We start from the raw sequence: 5,409 nt of genomic DNA on the forward strand, positions 1-5,409 counted from the left end.
GAGCAGGCTGGCGGGAAGAGCCGCTTAAACCCCGGGGACCTTTGCACGGTTTGCAGGACTTGCAAGCTTAAAGCCTGGGGAGGGGGAGGCCGTAAAGCGCCGCTCATGCCTGGGACAGAACCCGCGCTTCTCCCCAGCCTTAGCCCCCATTGCTCCTTCCGTGCAAAGCGGCTTTTCCCGGCAGGGCGGACGCTGCCCGCTCTCGCAGCGCACGGCCGGGCTCTCGGTCACCCACCGGAAGCTACAGCTCCGCCATTGTTGTGAGGGCGAGACAGGCAGGGTGGGAGCCTATCACAGGAGAGCCCTGCTGCAGCCCCGCCCCTTCCTGCTGCTGCGATTGGATGGCAGGGGGAGGAGTCGGGGCACAGCACAGCCCGGTCCCAGCCGTTCCTTCGCAGCGAGCAGGAGATTCAGAGAGACGGATCCAGGCCCAGGGGAGAAGGTGGAGAGAGGGTGCGGGGAGGAAGGCACCGGGGGACGTGTGCGATGCTGTTGTGTGGGGATCGCTGCCTTATGCAGAGCCCTTCAGCAGCTCATAAAGACTCTGAGGAGCTCTGCTTTCCTATGGGAATCTAACTTTTTGCTGTTTAATGCGGCGATCGAGGAGGCTCCTGCACAGGTCAAGCAGTTCATGTCTCAGGTTCTTAAGGCTGCGAGATGCTCGGTTCCGTCCGAAAGGAAGAAGATCGCGGGCCTGAGGCCGTCCGGATGAGATGCACAGGGGATGGAGCAGGTCAGGGCAATACGGAGAAACGGGCTGGATCCTTTACAACTATAGGGAAGCCATAGGAGAAATGGAAATCCGAGCATTCTCCGGGGCGGGGGAATAACAGAAGGACTGGGGATATTGCTCTGTACTGTGTATTGGCTGATGACTGAATTATGATGGAGAGAGGTGTTGTGCACTTGCTGTTTTCCTGATAACTAACTTTATTGTAATAAAATCACATCGAAGTGTGTTTAAATCAAAGAGAAGATGGATGTGAACCGCGGGACTTGTGGTTTATAAGTGGCTCCCTCTGAGACCTGAGCCTCTCGTGGATCCTGGGAGGCTGTAGTGCTCCGGGTAAAGATATCTTTTACGAGGTGGGTGTGGGGGCGTTTTTACTCCCTGAAAAGGTCAAATATAAGTTCCGAAAAGTCGTTGGTGTGAAAGCCTCGCTGGCCCAAGGGTTGGGTGCCGGGTTAGTAACAGTGAGGCTGTGGGTTCGAACCCCCACCAGCTCAGTAAGACCGTGGATTGTAACATCCTCTCCGCGACGGAGAAACTCAGGAAGACTGTGGATTGAAAGATCCTCTCGGGACAGGAGATCCTCTCAGGGACAGGAGAAACTCCGGGACGGAGAAACTCAGGAAGAAAGATCCAGAGAGGAGAAACAAGATTGAAAGATCCAGAAGAGAAACAAGAAACAGATCCAGAGGAGAAACAAGAAACAGTAGTAAAAGCCCCAGCAGCTTTTACTACTTTCTACTAGGAAAAATGGCCCTTCTGATCTGAGTATCTCTTTTTACGAGAGAGGATCTTTCTATCCACGGTCTTACTGGGTATCTCCTTCGCAGAGAGGATCTCCTTCGCAGAGTGGATCTTTCAATCCACCGTCTTACTGGGTATCTCCTTCGCGGAGAGGATCTTTCAATCCACCGTCTTACTGGGTATCTCCGTCACAATCCACCGTCTTACTGGGTATCTCCGTCGCGGAGAGGATGCTGCAATCCACGGTCTTACTGAGCTGGTGGGGGTTCGAACCCACAGCCTCACTGTTACTAACCCGGCTCCAAACCCTTGGGTCAGCGAGGCTTTCACACTCAGTACTTTTCGGAACTTATATTTGACCTTTTCAGGGAGTAAAAACGCCCCCACACCCACCTCGTAAAAGATATCTTTACCCGGAGCACTACAGCCTCCCAGGATCCACGAGAGGCTCAGAGGGAGCCACTTATAAACCACATCCATCTTCTCTTTGATTTAAACGCACTTCGATGTGATTTTATTACAATAAAGTTAGTTATCAGGAAAACAGCAAGTGCACAACACCTCTATCCATCATAATTCAGTCATCAGCCAATACACAGTACAGAACAATATCCCCAGCCCTTCTGTTATTCCCCCTCCCCATCCACCCGCACCACTCACCTACACTGGCCCCCACCTAGCTGCTGAGCCACCAGTCAGCCGGTTACAGACTGTCCCGGGTTTTTACCCCTTATTCTTCTCCTAGCACAGGACTCCTGCCTAAGGACCAGCCCTTCACAGCAGGCTCTGCACTCTCCAGGCAGCTGGGGACAGAGGCTCCGGGGTTTTACCCCTCTCTTGTATTACACCATCCAGTGATTAACAGATCCTCGCCCGCACTCACAAGAATGAAATGTTCTCTCTTAAAATAAAAGAATCTTTCTAACGCACACAGTGCGCGGGTGAAACCTCCTCCCCTATGCAAACAAACATTAAGCGTGGACAGATTACGGGTTTCTAGCAGGGGCTGTTAGACCCGGGCTGCGGGGGAGCTTCTGAGCCATCACACACCGTCCAGCACTGCCCTGGGAAAGGAAGCCCCCAGGACAGATTTTGCCTTCCCCGTGTGCGATATTTACCGCTCATTCTCTCACACACACATCGCATCCCTCGGTCATTCATTCATTTGTTTATTTAACCGATATCTAGTTCCATGCGAACACCTCTGTCACAATCAGACCGTGAACACGGAGCAGTGAGAGCAGGCTGGCGGGAAGAGCCGCTTAAACCCCGGGGACCTTTGCACGGTTTGCAAGCTTAAAGCCTGGGGAGGGGGAGACCGTAAAGCGCAGCTCATGCCTGGGCCAGAACCCGCGCTTCCCCCCAGCCTTAGCCCCCATTGCTCCTTCCGTGCTAAGCGGCTTTTCCCGCAGGGAGGCCGCTGCCCGCTCTCGGAGCGCACGGCCGAGCTCTCGGTCACCGACCGGAAGCTACAGCTCCGCCATGGTTGTGAGGGCGAGACAGGCAGGGTGGGAGCCTAATCACAGGAGAGCTCTGCTGCAGCCCCGCCCCTTCCTGCTGCTGCGAATGGACGGTAGGGGCGAGGAGGCGGAGCACAGCACAGCCCGGTCCCAGCCGTTCCTTCGCAGCGAGCAGGAGATTCAGAGAGACGGATCCAGGCCCAGGGGAGAAGGTAGGGAGAGGCGCGGGCAGAGGGGACGTGGAGGGAGGGACCGGGGCCCAGGATCTCACCCTCTGTCCGGTCAGGAGCTGCAAAGAGCCCTACAGAGAGAGAGAGATCGCGGCCCAGGGGAGAAGGTGGGGGGAGGAAGGCACCGGGGGACGTGTGCGATGCTGCTGTGTGGGGATCGCTCCCTTATGCAGAGCCCTTCAGCAGCTCATAAAGACTCTGAGGAGCTCTGCTTTCCTATGGGAATCTAACTTTTTGCTGTTTAATGCGGCGATCGAGGAGGCTCCTGCACAGGTCAAGCAGTTCATGTCTCAGGTTCTTAAGGCTGCGAGACGCTCGGATCCGGCCGAATGGAAGAAGATCGCCGCTCCGGCAATGTCGCGGGCCTGCAGCCCTCCGGATGAGATGCACAGGATAGAAAATTTCACGCAATAAGGAAAAACAGACCAGATGCTTTTACAAACCTGTGGAAGTGGAAATCCTAATATTGTCAAGGGCGGGAGGGGTAATGAAATAATGGTTGAGGATATTCTATACTTTGTATTTCCTGTCGATTCTAGCTGATTGCATTATGATGCTGTTTTCTAAAGAAAAAAGTTTATTGTAAAAACAAAACAAAAAAAACAAATCCCATTGTGTTTAAATAAAAGAGAGGCTGAATCGTGGGACTTGTGACTTATAAGTGTCTCCCTCTGAGCTCTGAGCCACTGGGGGATGCTGGAAAGCTGTAGTGCTCCTGATAAAGTTATCTTTCCGGAGGTGGTTGGGGGAGGCGTTGCTGTTCCTTGAAAAGGTCAAATATAAGTTCCGGAAAGCAGTTGGTGTGAAAGCCTCGCTGACCCAAGGGTTGGGAGCCGGGTTAGTAACAGTGAGGCTGTGGGTTCGAACCCCTATCAGCTCGGTGGTATAACATCCTGTCCGCGACAGAGGATGTTACTGATCACAAGGATTAGAAAGGGGTAGTTTTGCTGAAATTTGGGCCATTTTTCCTAGTAGAAAGTAGTAAAACCCCCAGTTTGCTGGTGGCACCGCTTCCCTACACTGGCCCCCACCTAGCTTCTGGCTAAGCTAGACTCGAACCCGCGCCCTCGTATATTCGAGTAAATCCCTGTAACGGAGCCATCGGACAGAGCTGCTGAGCCACCAGTCAGCTGGGTACAAACTCTTCCGGGTTTTTACCTTTTATCTTTTAGGAGGTGGGTGGGGAGGCGTTTTTATTCCCTGAAAAGGTCAAATATAAGTTCCGAAATGAGCTTAGTGTGAAAGCCTCGCTGACCCAAGGGTTGGGAGCCGGGTTAGTAACATTGAGGTTGTGGGTTCGAATCCCCACCAGCTCAGTAAGACCATGGATTGTAACATCCTCTCCGCGACAGAGGATGTTACTGATCACAAAGACTAGAAAGGGGTAGTTTTGGTGAAATTTGGGCCCTTTTGCCTGGTAGAAAGTAGTAAAAGCCCCTGCTGCTGGTGGCTCTTTCTTGTTATTAATTAAGGCTCTTTCTCATTAGAGGTATTCACCGGAATATGCTTGGAACACAGGTCTAACTGACCCCCTCCTCCCCATCCACCCGCACCCCTCTTTCCACCACTCTCTTGTATTACACCCTCCGGTGAATAACAGCTTCTCGCCCGCAATCACAAGAATGAAATGTTCTCTCTTAAATTAAAAGAATCTTTCTAACGCACACAGTGCGCGGTGAAACCTCCTCACCGATGGAAACAAACATTAAACGTGCAGAGAGTATGGGTTTCTAGCAGGAAAAAAGCAAGTCCACAACATCTCTATCCATCATAACTTAGTCATCAGCCAATACACAGTACAAAACAATATCCCCAGCCCTTCCTTTATTCCCCCGCCCCGGAGAATGCTCGGATTTCCCCTTCTCCTAGGGCTTCCCTATATCTGTAAAGGATCCAGCCCGTTTCTCCGTATTGCCCTGACCTGCTCCATCCCCTGTGCATCTCACCCGGACGGCTGTAGGCCCGCGACATTGCCGGAGCGGCGATCTTCTTCCATTCGGCCGGATCCGAGCGTCTCGCAGCCTTAAGAACCTGAGACATGAACTGCTTGACCTGTGCAGGAGCCTCCTCGATCGCCGCATTAAACAGCAAAACGTTAGATTCCCATAGAAAAGCAGAGCTCCTCAGAGTCTTTATGAGCTGCTGAAGGGCTCTGCATAAGGGAGCGATCCCCACACAGCAGCATCGCACACGTCCCACGGTGCCTTCCTCCCCGCTTCCTCTCCAACTTCTGCCCGCGCCTCTT

General features: G+C 53.0%; 1 long non-coding RNA gene across 1 annotated transcript; it reads left to right on the forward strand.

Annotated features, from left to right (window-relative positions):
* The first annotated feature begins 379 nt into the window (after positions 1 to 379).
* On the forward strand, positions 380 to 3,767 carry LOC115081203. Its single transcript, XR_003853746.1, has 2 exons — positions 380 to 640; positions 3,459 to 3,767. It is a non-coding gene; the product is annotated as an uncharacterized LOC115081203 (long non-coding RNA).
* The last annotated feature ends 1,642 nt before the right edge of the window (positions 3,768 to 5,409 follow it).

Source organism: Rhinatrema bivittatum, chromosome 19, assembly GCF_901001135.1.
Source record: "Rhinatrema bivittatum chromosome 19, aRhiBiv1.1, whole genome shotgun sequence".
NCBI lineage: Eukaryota > Metazoa > Chordata > Amphibia > Gymnophiona > Rhinatrematidae > Rhinatrema > Rhinatrema bivittatum.